Raw genomic sequence first — 13,784 nt, 5'->3', positions numbered from 1 at the left:
GAGGAATAAAGCTGCTATAAACATCCTGATCCAGGCTTTTCTGTGGGCTAAGTTTTCAACACCTTTGGGTAAATATACTACCCAGCAACCTCAGTCCTTGATAAGAGTATGTTTGCTTTTATAAGAAAGTGCCAAACTGTCTTCCAAAGTGGCTATACAATTTTATGTTCCCACCAGCAACTAATGAGCATTACTGTTGCTCCACATCTTCACTAGCACTTGGTGTCAGTTTCCTGGATTTTGGTCATCCTCTTAGGTGCATAGCGATATCTCATTTTTGTTTTCGTTTGCATTTCCCTAATGACATGATACGGAACACCTTTTCATCTGCTTATTTGCCGTCTGTATATCTCTGATGAAGTGTCTGTTCAGATCTTTGGCTCACTTTTTAATTGGGTTGTCCATTTTCTTATTGTTGAGGGTTTTTAAATTTGTATTTTATTTTTTCTAAAAAAAATACAGTACTTTGAATTGCTGTTTTATTTTATTTTATTTTTAAGAGATGGGGTCTCACTAGGTTGCCCATGCAAGAGTGCAGTGGCTATTCACAGGTACGATTATAGCACAGTACAGCCTCAAACTCCTGGCCTCAAGCTGTCCTCTTGCCTCAGCCTCTGGAGTAGCTAGGACTACTGGAGCATGCCACTGCACCTGGTTATTGTTGAGTTTTAAGAGTTATTTGTTTATTTTGGGTAACAGTCCTTTATCAGATATATCTTTTGCAAATATTTTCTCCCAGTTTGTGGCTTGTCTATTCATTCTCTTGGCAGTGTACAATGTCTTTTTTTTTTTTTTTTTTTTTTTTTTTTTTTTTTTTTTTTTTTTGAGACGGAGTTTCCGTCTTTCACCCAGGCTGGAGTAAAGTGGCACAACGTTGGCTCACTGCAACCTCTGCCTCCCGGGTTCAAGCGATTCTTCTGCCTCAGCCTCCCGAGTAGCTGGATCTATAGGTGCCCACCACCACGCCTGGCTATTTTTTGTATTTTTAGTAGAGATGGGGTTTCGCCATGTCGGCCAGGCTTTTCTCGAACTCCTGACCTCAGGTGATCCACCCGCCTCAGCCTCCCAAAGTGCTAGGATTACAGGCGTGAGCCACCGTGCCTGGCCTACAGTGTACAATGTCTTTTGGAGAGCCAAAGTTTTTAATGAAGTCTGTCTTATCAATTATTCCTTTAATGGATCATGCCTTTGGTGTTGTATTTAAAAATTCATCTTCATACACAAGGTCATCTAGGTTTTCTTTTATAATGTCTCTTAGGAGTTTTATTGTTTTGTGTTGTACACTTAGATCTGTGATCCATTCTGAGTTATAGTGTAAGGTCTGTTTCTAAATTTATTATTTGGCATGTGGATGTCCAGTTCCAACATCATTTGTTGAAAAGACTATCTTTTCCCCATTGCATTGCTTTCATTCCTTTGACAAAGATCAACCGAATGTATTTATGTGGGTCTATTTCTGGACTCTTTAGTCTGTTCCACTGATTTATTTGTTCTTTCACCAATACCACACTCTCTTGATTACTGTACCTTTATTTTAAGTCTTAAGTCAGGTAGTGTCAGTTCTCTAACTTTTTTCTCCTTCAGTATTATATTCGCTTTTCTTGGCCTTTTGCCTCTCCATATACACTTTAGAATCAGTTTGTCAATATCCTCAAAATAACTTGCTGGGAGTTTCATTAAGATTGTACTGAATCTGTAGATCAAGTTGAGAAGAACTGTCATCTTAACAATATTGAGTCTTCCTACCTATAAACATGGATTGTTTCCATTTATTTAGTTCTTCTTTGATTTATTTCATCAGTTTTATAGTTTTCCTAATATAGATCTTGTGTACATTTTGCTAGATTTATACCTAACTATTTCATTTCTTTTCTGCTAACGTAAATTGTAACATGTTTTAAATTTCAAATTGCATTTGTTCATTGCTGGTATGTAGGAAAGCAACTGGCTTCTGTATACTAGCTTGTATTCTTCAACCTTTGTATAATCTTGATTTCCCATATAGACAGTTATGTCATTTGTGAACAAAGATGGTTTTATTTCTTCATTCTCAATCTGTATACATTTTACTTCCTTTTCTTGACATTGCATTAGCTAAGACTTCCAGTATAATATTGAAAAAGAGGGGTGAGAGGGGACATATTTGCCTTATTTGCAATATTAGTGGGAAAGCTGCTAGTTTCTCACCATTAAATATGATGTTAGCTGTAGGGCTCTTTTTAGATATTCTTTAAGTTGAGGAAGTTACCCTCTATTCCTAGTTTACTGAAAGTTTTTATCATGAATGGGTGCTGGATTTTGTAAAACGCTTTTTTTTGCATCTATGATCTTGTGGCTTTTCTTCAGTCTTTTGTTGTGATACATTACGTTAATTGATTTTCAAACGAGCTTTGCATACCTAGGATAAATCCCACTTGATTATGATTTATAACTCTTTACACATTGTTGGATTTGCTGTAATATTTTGTTAAGGGTTTTTGTATCTATGTTAATGAGAGATATTGGTTTAGAGTTTTCTTATAATCACTTTGTCCAATTTTGGTAATAGGGTAATGCTGGCCTTTTAGAATGAATTAGGGAATATTCCTCTGCTTCTATCTTCTGAAGGAGACTGTAAAGAATTGGTGTAATTTCTTCCTTAAATGTTTAGTAGAACTCACCAGTGAACTGATCTGAGCCTGGTACTTCATGTTTTGGAAGGTTGTTCATTATTAATTGAATTTCTTTAATTGATATGGGCCTATTCAGATTGTCTATTTCCTCTTGTGTGAGTTTTGACAGGTTGTGTCTTTAAAGAATTGGCTCATTTCCTTGAGGTTATCGTGTGTTTTGTTTTTGGATTTTAGGATTTATAGCTGTGACATTCATGAAATTTTACAGAATCTCAGTGAAAATAATTCAACTTGTGGCTTTGAACAAGACAATTCAAAAAGCTTAGATAATCACCCAATAGAGGATGCAGAAAAGTTTGCATGTTTTACTGAACTATTCAACTTAAGACATCAGATAACTAAAAGTTTAAGTTGCAGTGTTTTATATAAAGTGAGATTATATAATTTATTTATGGATCCTAATCTCTCCAACATAGACTGAATAGTTGATCCAAAGTGAAAATTTGCGGCCAATGCATATTAAAGATCTTTTTATATGGTCTAAATAAGACAATAGCTAGTACAATGAATGTATGCATGTGTGTATTTGTGTATTCTTGCATTAGCTCTAGCAACGAAATTAAGGAATTTCTTAATGTTTTCATAGAAATAGTCATGGAACATTTTCAGTAACAATCAGAAGGATAGTATTCTCCATGAACTTTATTTCATGGGTTTGGATTTTACTTTGTAGAGGTAAGAATTATAGGGGATCACATTTAGAAGAATAGAAGCTTTTGGGGGGCACAGTGGTAGTGTTTATGTTCTCAGTTAAATTACAAATTTAAAATATTTTAGCTTGTCTTGATGTTTTAAACTTTTTGTAAGCTATTAAGAGTTATAATTAGAAAAACTTTATATTTCTGTAATTATAGATATTCTTAACATAGGGGAGATAGTCGTCTGGGGTTATTTTTATTAATTGAATGATTTTTCCCACTAGAATTGTCATTTTTCATAGGTAAAAAGATTTTTTATGATTTTGAACGTTTTTGAAAATCCAAGCATGTTATTTTAAGAGCAGCCTCAGCCTCAGCCTTTTTATTATTCTATGCAAAAACATCTTTCTACATGAAAATCATCATTTGTGGCAGCTTGGAATAATGTCCCGCTATTGCTGGACATACCAAATTAAGTACCTCATTTAAGGGACATACCAAATAGTGTTATAAATAAGTCACAACCACAACTAAACTTTTCTAGGTTCTATTGACAGCATATATGAAATTCTTAGTTCTGATACAACATTTTGGTAGGTAGAAATTTTCCATTTTTAAGCGAAATGAAAGAAAAAGAAACCTACCACCAACCCAAAATATCTGGCAGCTCTTAACATCCTAAAATATGTGGAGAGAAGGGGAAGTAGAATCAAGCCAAGGTGGGGGAAATGTTTTGCTTTATATTTACTTGGAACTTTTCAGAAAGCTTTTTTTTTTTTTTAGATTGAGTCTTGCTCTGTCGCCCAGGCTGGAGTGCAGTGGCGCGATTTCAGCTCTGCAACCTCCGCCTCCCAGGTTCAAGCAATTCTCCTGCCTCAGCCTCCCAAGTAGCTGGGACTACAGGTGCACGGCTAATTTTTTGTATTTTAGTAGAGACGGAGTTTCCCCATGTTGCCCAGGCTGGTCGCGAACTCCTGAGCTCAGGCAATCTGCCGGCCTCGGCTTCCCAAAGTGCTAGGATTACAGGCGTAAGCCACTGCGCCCGGCCTTCAGAAAGCTTCTTTACAAGCTTATCTGACATTGAACATTTTATTACCAGGTGTAGTGACACTTGAAAGGCTGATTTCAAATTGTTTTAACTTTGATCTAATGGGAAAACCTTTCTTACTTAATGTCAATGCCTTTTACATTTAAATTATCACTTAGTCTATATTTAATAATGTACCTAAATATGAAATTTCTCTTTTGGACAACAAATTTAATTTTAATTTCAATTTTAAATTTCATTTAAATTTAAAATTTAAATGAGTTGTATTCCCATGGATCAAGTGCACCCAGAATTTCCTTATTCAGTCTTGAATAACCATCAATAACTACACTAAGGAATTAAGAAAATAATCTTCAGGTGCTAATCTCCAAAACAATCTGTCTTAAAAGAGTGTCAATATTAGCTTGTAACTTACTGTTTTTTTATTCATTTAGTTCATTTGGTATTGATCTTAGAAAAATGATAGGGTTGGTTGTGTCCCCACCCCAATCTCATCTTGAATTGTAGTTTCCATAATCCCCATGTGTCCTGGGAGGGACCAGGTGGAGATAATTGAATCCTGGGACTGGTTTCCCCCATCCTGTTCTCATAATAGTGAGTAAGTTCTCGCGAGATCCTATGCCTTTATATGGGGCTTCCCCCCCCCTTCGCTGGGCACTCGTCTTCTTCCTTGCCGCTCTGTAAAGAAGTGCCTTCAGCCGTGATTGTAAGTTTCCTGAGGCCTCCCTAGCCATGCGGAACCGTGAGTCAATTAAACCTCTTTTCTTTATAAATTACCACTGTCGGGTATTTCTTCATAGCAGCGTGAGAATGGACAATTACAGATGCCAATACAAGTTATTTGAAGTTAACAAAAGCATAAGTTAATGGTTATAAATAACAGTAGAACAGTTTAGTCATGAGAATTACTTCCAATCTGAACACTTGAAAGCTTTTAACTTGGCAATCATTTTAATGTGCTAATTCTGTTTCATTTCTCCTTTTCCCTAAGTATCTACTCTTTCCTCCCAAAAGTAAACATATTCCCTTTGCATCATAATGCATTCCCTCCATAATTTCACAGTTCCATTTTCTATAAATCAGAAATAATTTATAAAGCTTTTGTTGTGGAGTATACCAAGTATACGCAACCAGGTATAACACAAAATTACTAATTTCTTAAACATTCATAGCTGGGCCGGAGCTCAGGTAAGGCAGAGGAGGTGGCTAGGGTGATGAATTTAAAGAGGCACTCCTTTTTAAGGCTGACCCTGTATTTACGGGACCCTGAGAGTGAGTGGCCTCATGAAATTTTGCTCTAGAAAACCTCTCTTTACTCACCCTAGTCCCAGCCCTGACTCATAGCATCTAGTTATGTTCTTTTGCTGTTTGCATGAATAAAAATGGCTTTCTAAATATTGTTATACCTTTGTTTTTAGTACACATTGAAACATAAACATTTAAATCTGAATTTAAAAGAGTACTTTTTAAAGAACTTCCAAATTCATCAATATCAAGATAATTAGTACCAGTTTCTCTGAAGCATCAAACCTAGATTCCTTTGAGATCCTTCCCCTAGTATACTGTAAACACTTAAGGTCAGAGCCTGTATCTTATTGATGATTCAGTACCTTTTCCAGTGTCTGCCCAGGGACAGTTCACATAAGTGATGAATACTTGAATGAATCTTTAATAAACAGTGACAAAAATCCATGTACATTCTAAGAATTGACTTCCAAAATTATTTTATGTGTATTCCTCAGATGAAAATAGTTTTATTCCAGAAGGAACACTGGAAATAAAAATATATTGAAACTAAACACTCAGCTAATTGTTTTGGTACATTAAAGCATCTGTTACTTAAGCCCAATTCAGTGTAGGAACAATTTAGAGAATAAACTTTTTTTGGTGATGATCTATCACTTCACTGTCACTAAAATCAGTCACTGAGCATCTGAATCTTTGCCCCAGGAATGTATATTCTATCAAGTAACATTATTTATTGATTAACTGCTATATGCCCCATACCATTCTTGGTGTTTTGGGGAATTCAAGATAAGAATAATTCAATCTAGCAAGCATTTATTTTACTTTTCTTAAATTTTACTTTAAGTTCTGGGATACATGTGCTGATTGTGCAGGTTTGTTACATAGGTAGACAAGTGTCATGGTGGTTTGCTACACCTATCGATGTGTCATCCCTAGCAAGCATTTATTGAGTGGTTTTTATGTAAAGGGTGAAGGGGATACAAGCACAGTGCTTTGGTAGGTGAGTCACACATAAACAGTTGCAAACATCAGAGAATTAATACGAGGAGAGAAGGCATGTCTTAGGCACCATATAAGTCAAGCTGTGATAAGGGGTATAGTATTAGACAAAGTGCTATGAAGGGATTTAAAGAGGAGAAATTCTGAAAAGGAAGGGTCTATACAGAAGATGGCTCTTGACATGGACTTAAAAGTGTAGCAGATTTTTCATAGACTGGATAGCAATCCAAGGGACAGCAGAGGCCTGGAGGTGCAACAGCAGAGGGGTGGAAGAGGAGCTTTAAGTAACTGGTGTGTTGGCATCTGATGCTCAGGCTAGAAAGGGTAGATGGGGAAGTTGACAAAGAGCTTTGAAATCCATAGGAAGGTGTTTGGGGGTTATTCTGAAGAAAATTGGGAGTTCTTAAAGATTTGGGGGTAGTCAATATATTATGTGTTGGAAATGAAGTATAAAAGAAAAATAGATGGTAGCGGTATAAAGATATATAGATATAAACTTGATACACACACATATATACATACCTTAATAATATATACAGTATATTATTGTAGCTTGACTGGTCTAAGGTCACGCCTTAGACCTTGAGAAACACATTTCAGTTGTGGGGTCCCTGTGACGTGTTGAAGCTTAAGACGAGGTCCTTGCCTTTAAGGAATTTAGAGTTTCCTTAGGAGGCTGGACAAAAGCTAATATATATAAAAATACTTAAGAAATTAATCTGTGTGGTTTCATATCTTGAGAAGCATGAGATTTAGGGTAGATTGAAATTGTATGATCTAGTTGATGAAATAGAACACACAGGAAACTAATTTAGAAACACAAAACGGTATGTAAAGTCGTAAGTGATCAATTGGACTGATCTTTAGACAACTTATTTGATTTAAATCAAACTTGGTTTTACATAAGTGCTACTTCTGTGTTTCAGACTGAATTTGGGGGGTTTAAATCCTGGTAGAACTATAGTAGATTATGTAGAGATTCAGAAACACCGCTTTGTCCCAAATATGGTAGGCTTTTTTTTTTTCCCAAAGGAAAAGGAAGTTTAGCAAAGTCAAATTTCATTATCTGTATAAGCCCTTCTGTTATTCAACATGGAAAGCAAGTGCTTAAGATCATAAAACGGCATCAAAGCAGGGCTTTAATACACCATTAGATAATGTTACTAAACTGTTTTTTAAGTTTGTTTGAAAGGACTGTTACAAATTTCCTGCTGAAGCCCTGAGCTCTGATTACATATCACATGGGATAAACAGATAAAATTGTAAAATAAACTAAAAGCAACAGTATCTGGAAGCAGGGAATAAAGCCCAAATATCCTTGTTTGCTAAGTCAGCCGGGTTTTTTTATTAGTGTCTTTTATCTGTGGAGAGTGCTGAACTCTATTTTTTTTTTTGAGACGGATTCTTGTTGTCTCCCAGGCTGGAGTGCGGTGGCGTGATCTCGGCTCACTGCAACCTCCGTCTCCCGGGTTCAAGTGATTCTCGTGCCTCAGCCTCCTGAGTAGCTGGGATTACAGGCGCACATCACCATGCCCGGCTAACTTTTGTATTTTTAGTAGAAATGGGGTTTCACCATGTTGGCCAGGCTGGTCTTGAACTCCTGAAGGTGATCCGCCCACCTCGGCCTCCCAAAGTGCCGGGATTACAGGTGTGTGCCCGGCCCCCAAACTCTATTTAAAAAATTTTTTTAAACAGTTTTATTGAGAAATGATTCACATACCATACGATTCACACATTTAATGTGTACGACTCATTGGTTGTTATTATATTTACAGGGTTGTGCAACCATCACCACAATCAGTTTTAGAACACTTTTATCATCCAAAAAGAATCCTTAGACTGGGCACGGTGGCTCATGCCTGTAATCCCAGCACTTTGGGAGGCCGAGGAGGGTGGATCACGAAGTCAGGAGATTGATACCATCCTGGCCAACATGGTGAAACCCCGTCTCTACTAAAAATACAAAAATTAGCTGGGTGTGGTGTTGCACCCCTGTAGTCCCAGCTACTCGGGAGGCCGAGGCAGGAGAATCGCTTGAACCTGGGAGGTGGAGGTTGCAGTGAGCCGAGATCGCGCCATTGCACTCCAGCCTGGGTGACAGAGCAAGACTCCATCTCAAAAAAAAAAAAAAGAAGAATCCCTGGACCCATTAGCAGTCATGCCCCAGTTCCCTACCACCTGCCTTCTTTGGTCCTAGGCAACAACTAATTTTCTGCCTGTATGGATTTAACTGTTCCAGACATTTCTTATAAATAGAATTATATAACACATGGCTTTTTTCACTTAGCATATTTTCAAGGTTCGTCCATGTTGTAGCATGTGTCAGTACTTCATTCTTTTTTATGGCCAAATTATATTCCATTGCTTGAAAATGCCACATTTTGTTTACCCGTTCATCTGTTGGTGGATATGTGGGTTGTTTCCATTTTTTGGCTATTATGAATAATGCTGCTATGAACATTGGTGTATAAGGTTTTGTGTGGATATACATTTCATTTCTCTTGGATATATACCTAGGAGTAGGATTGCTGGGTCATATGGTAACTTCAAACTTTTTGTGGGACTGCCAAATTGTTTTTCAAAGTGCTGCATCACTTTACATTCCCACCAGCAATGTATGAGAGTTCCATTTTCTCCACATCCTCACCAACACTTGTTATTGTTTTTGCTTGTAGACATCTTGGTGAGTGTGAAGTGGTATCTCATTGTAGTTTTGATCTGCGTTTCCCTAATGACCACTGATGTTGAGTATCTCTTCACTAACTGTTTTGAAAGGGAACAATGTATAGAAAGCTCAATTAAATGGATGTTCTAAAATGTATTATTTAAACCCAAGCAAAATAGTTTTATAGACTTTGGCCTTGAATTGCTATATGATTATGATGTTTGATCATGAGAAGCCTACAATGTTGGTTCAATGAGAATTATTTGAATTAATAATAGGGTAAAGTTAAAAGGCACAGCAGCATTGCAGGTGTCATGAAGTGGTTGTATGCAGTGCAGGTAGGACAGTTACTGCTCCAGATTGCAGAAAGTAATGAAAATGAATTCATAATTGTCAGTTGGAATGGAAAACTTGAGATAGGGGAGTTTTAAATATCAAGGTAGATAACATCAGCTGACCTCGAATAAGCAATGTCATTTTTAAAAAGTGTTGATGTGAATATATAAAATGTAAATCTTTAGTTTTTAAACTTTAAAATTGCAGCAGGCTCTTATAGATCTTCTCTGAAAGTTGGATAATGAAATTGATAAATTATTTGAGTTACTTTTAGCTCCACAGTCTATAATTATATAATTCCTGGTTAAGATCAAGTTTTTTAAAACATACATAGTAAAAGCATAGAGTTTTAAACAACCCAGCTATTCACATGTCAGGAGAATAGATAAGCAGCCAAGAAACTTATCTTTTTGTTTCCAAGGTCTTGACTTTTATATAAGAACTCTATTCTTATTCCAGGTTGTATCCTAGTACTTTATTCATATGTATTAAAATTTTTAACAAGTTTTTGACAAAGAACAGGTAAGATAAGTCAGGAGTCATTAGAAGTTCAGCACAAAGTGTTTTTGGTCAGCGTTTGAAATCCCTGGACGAGAGGAAACAGATGGGTTTGGTTACATTATCGTTGCTGTGCCAAATAAACAGTTGGGGAAAACATTAAATATCCTTTTGCTACATATCAGCTTGGTGTTTGATGTTAACAGTGGTAGCCTTTTCATCTAATTTAGTGATAGAAGCTTGAAAATGTTTTAAAATATATAACATAAAAAACAAAGTTTATTTGAATCCTCACCAGGTGACTTAGTTTATTCAGGAAACATTTGCTGAATGGTAGTTATGTGTAAGACACTGTGACGGACAGAGGACAGGAAACTTAGATTAATTCCTTTGGGAAATCTTCAGGGACAAGGTAGCATTTGAGGTGCAATTTTATTTTATTATTTATTTATTTATATATTTTTCGAGATGGAGTCTGACTCTGTGGCCCAGGCTGGAGCGCAGTGGCACTATCTCCGCTCACTGCAACCTCCACCTCCCGGGGGGTTCAGGCAGTTCTCCTGCCTCAGCCTCCCGAGTGGCTGGGACTGCAGATGCGCCACCGTGCCTCGCTAATTTTGTATTTTTACTAGAGATGAGGTTTCACCATGTTGGCCAGGCTGGTCTCGAACTCCTGACCTCAAGCGATCCACCTGCCTCGGCCTTCCAAAGTGCTGGTATTACAGGCATGAGCCACCGTGCCCAGCTCTGAGGTGGAATTTTAAACACAAGCACAACTGGGATACTCACAGGGGCGATAAAAGCTAAGAATGGCAATTATATCTTTAAAAAAAAATCAAAGATGATTGTGAGTAAAACCTTCATCTCAGGGAAGAGTTGGACAGAATCCATACTTGCAAGAAATATTTAAGTGTTCACTGAAATAGTTCGGACAATAAGGTGAGCAGTTGAAAAACAACCAAAAAGACCAGGCACGTTGGCTAATACCTGTAATCCCAGCACTTTGGGAGGCCGAGATGGGCGGATCATGAGGTCAGGAGTTTGAGACCAGCCTGGTCAACATGGTGAAACCCTGTCTCTACTAAAAATACAAAAATTAGCCAGGCGTGGTGGCACCAGTCTGCAGTCCCAGCTACTCGGGAGGCTGAGGCGGGAGAATTGCTTGAACCCAGAAGGTGGAGGTTGCAGCGAGCCGAGATCGCGCCACTGTACTCCAGCCTGGGCCACAGAGTGAGACTCCATCTCAAAAAGAAAAACAACCAAAAAGACAGAGATGCTAGCTTTTAAAGGGCTAGTGGACTATACAAAGAAGTGAGCAGATCATAATTCATTGCTGCGGAAGGAGAATGGTGTGGTGATGTCAAAGCTGGGAGTTGAATGATAAGGAGAAGGACAGCCCCATTGAAACCAAGCCACCTCATCATCTCCTCCTGTCATTCAGTCATATTCAAAGAAACCACCATTTCACAGAGACATGTGGAAAGCCATTTAAATCTTTTCTGTAGCCTCAAAAAATGTCAAAAGCGAGTCTCATAAGGTATATTACAAGGTTAACAGTCACTGTTAAATAGGAGAATTCTTAAGCTAAAACGTTAATAGAATTTCAATTAAATTGGTACATAGGTAATGCTTATTTTCCTCCTCTTCATGCCAAGATTCATTAACATGGCAGGGAAGATATTAAAAAGGAATACGTTCACAAGGATAAGATAGTAGACATCAATCGATGAGAGATTTCAACTAGATTTTGGAAAACAGAAAAAACTACAGAATAAGCGATTTGGTAGGTGACATAATGGACAATCTGGAGTGAGTTGAAGCTGATATGCACACAAATAACAGCTTCAATTCATTCCCGATTCCCCACCATATCACCTATCAAGCCACTTATTCTGTAGTTTTGTCTGTGTGTGAGAAACAAAGGATATTATTAACTTGAGGCAAGCTAAGAGTTGTGTAGAAAAAGAAATGTAATCTCAGCATGCTACTTTTTTCTGCAGTGAACAATATTTATATACTAATGATGAGGTCGTGAAAGGAAAATATCTTGGGCCCCCAAAATCACTAAGCTAAAGGAAAAACTCAAGCTGGGAGCTGCTTAGGGCACACCTGCCTCCCGTTCTATTCAAAGTCATTCCTCTGCTCACTGAGATAGATGCATATCTGATTGCCTCCTTTGGAAAGGCTCATCAGAAACTCAAAAGAATGCAATCATTTGTCTCTACCTATCTGTGACCTAGAAGGCCCCTCCCTGCTTTGAGTCTTCCTGCCTTTGTTTCAAGTTGTCCCGCCTTTCCAGACCGAACCAATGTACTTCTTACGTATATTGATTGATGTCTCCTGCCTCCCTAAAATGTGTAAAACCAAGCTGTGCCCTGACCACCTTGGGCACACGTCGTCAGCACTTCCTGAGGCTGTGTCATGGGCCCACGTCCTCAATCGTGGCAAAAAAAAAAAAAAAAACTTTCTGAATTAACTGAGACCTGTCTCAGATGTTCTGGATCCACCATGTAAATAGTGATTAATAATTTAGTCAAAATTAAGACTGTAATGCTATTAAGAAATGGGAAAGAGGTAGATATGAGAGAGAATGGTCGAATCAGTTAGCCGCTGAAAACTCTCCCATGGAAATTCCTTAGCGTGGTTTTAAAATCTCTACATTGTTCAGTCCTATCTGCTACCTGGTTTAAGATCCTCCCACTCTCCCCTTCTTTAACCTCTGTTCAGTGACCTGGACTTCTCTCTCTCTCTCTTTTTTTAAATAACAAGAATGCTTGGCACAGAATCAAGAACACAATAAAGTGGATGCCGTTACTGCTATTAACTGAGACACCAGCAAACCCTTCCCCAGTCCTTTCCTTCGTGATCCTGACACGGTGTGCAGCATGAACCAGCACACACCAGACCTGATCCATCCTCTCACAGGCTCTTAAAACTCACTAATGAAGGCTGCTCCTGGTGAAGGCACCCTCTACCTTCCCACTGTCCCTTCAGACCCCTAGTGGCCAGCCCAGCCCAGCGCGAGGGTCAGAAAGCCCATTCACGAGGCCCACCCACTCTCCCAGATACCAGTGAAGGAAAACAGATGCCAAGTCCACAAAACAGGAGCGTCAGACTATTAAACATTCAAACGTTCACGGGGCAGAACGCTGAGCATAGACATAGCCTCTCTAATCGCTGCCACCTAATGACACAAACGTGACACAGCAGCCACATCTGCAACGCCTCCAGGGGCAGTTTTTTCTCTTTAACAAGTCAAGTACTTTCCTTCCTCGGGGCCTTTGCCTTCAATCTTTCCTCTGTGTAAAATGTTCTTTTGGCAGAAAATCAGTTGGTTCCGGATAGTGTTCTCCTCCTCTTCCACAGTAAGAATTTTCGCTTAGCATGTAGCTGCCCAGAATAGAAATTACATTTCAAGTTTCTCTTGCAGCTAGGTGTGCTTGTGTGACTAAGGTCTGGCCAAAAAGATGTGAGCAGAAGAGATGGGAAATTGCTGAGTTGTGTCCTTATAGAGAACTGCCCTTCTCCTTCTTCCTCTGTCTTGCTGTTTGGAACACAGAGGTGGTGGAGCCACCTGGGACCTTACAGATGAAGGACTGAAGGAGCCTGGGTCCCTGGATGGCCTATCCTCAGGCTACTACATGAGGCAAACAATAAACTTACTTGCTTATGCCATTGTT

The 13,784-nt window shown here is 38.3% G+C and overlaps 1 non-coding gene across 1 annotated transcript; it reads right to left on the bottom strand.

Annotated features, from left to right (window-relative positions):
- Positions 1 to 13,210: 13,210 nt before the first annotated feature.
- On the bottom strand, positions 13,211 to 13,342 carry LOC115936124 (small nucleolar RNA SNORA17). The gene has a single exon (XR_004071704.1). It is a non-coding gene; the product is annotated as a small nucleolar RNA SNORA17 (small nucleolar RNA).
- Positions 13,343 to 13,784: the final 442 nt, after the last annotated feature.

The sequence above is a fragment of the Gorilla gorilla genome, chromosome 8 (assembly GCF_029281585.2).
Source record: "Gorilla gorilla gorilla isolate KB3781 chromosome 8, NHGRI_mGorGor1-v2.1_pri, whole genome shotgun sequence".
In the NCBI taxonomy this organism is placed as follows: Eukaryota; Metazoa; Chordata; class Mammalia; order Primates; family Hominidae; genus Gorilla; species Gorilla gorilla.
This window is presented reverse-complemented; position numbering and strand designations above follow the sequence as displayed.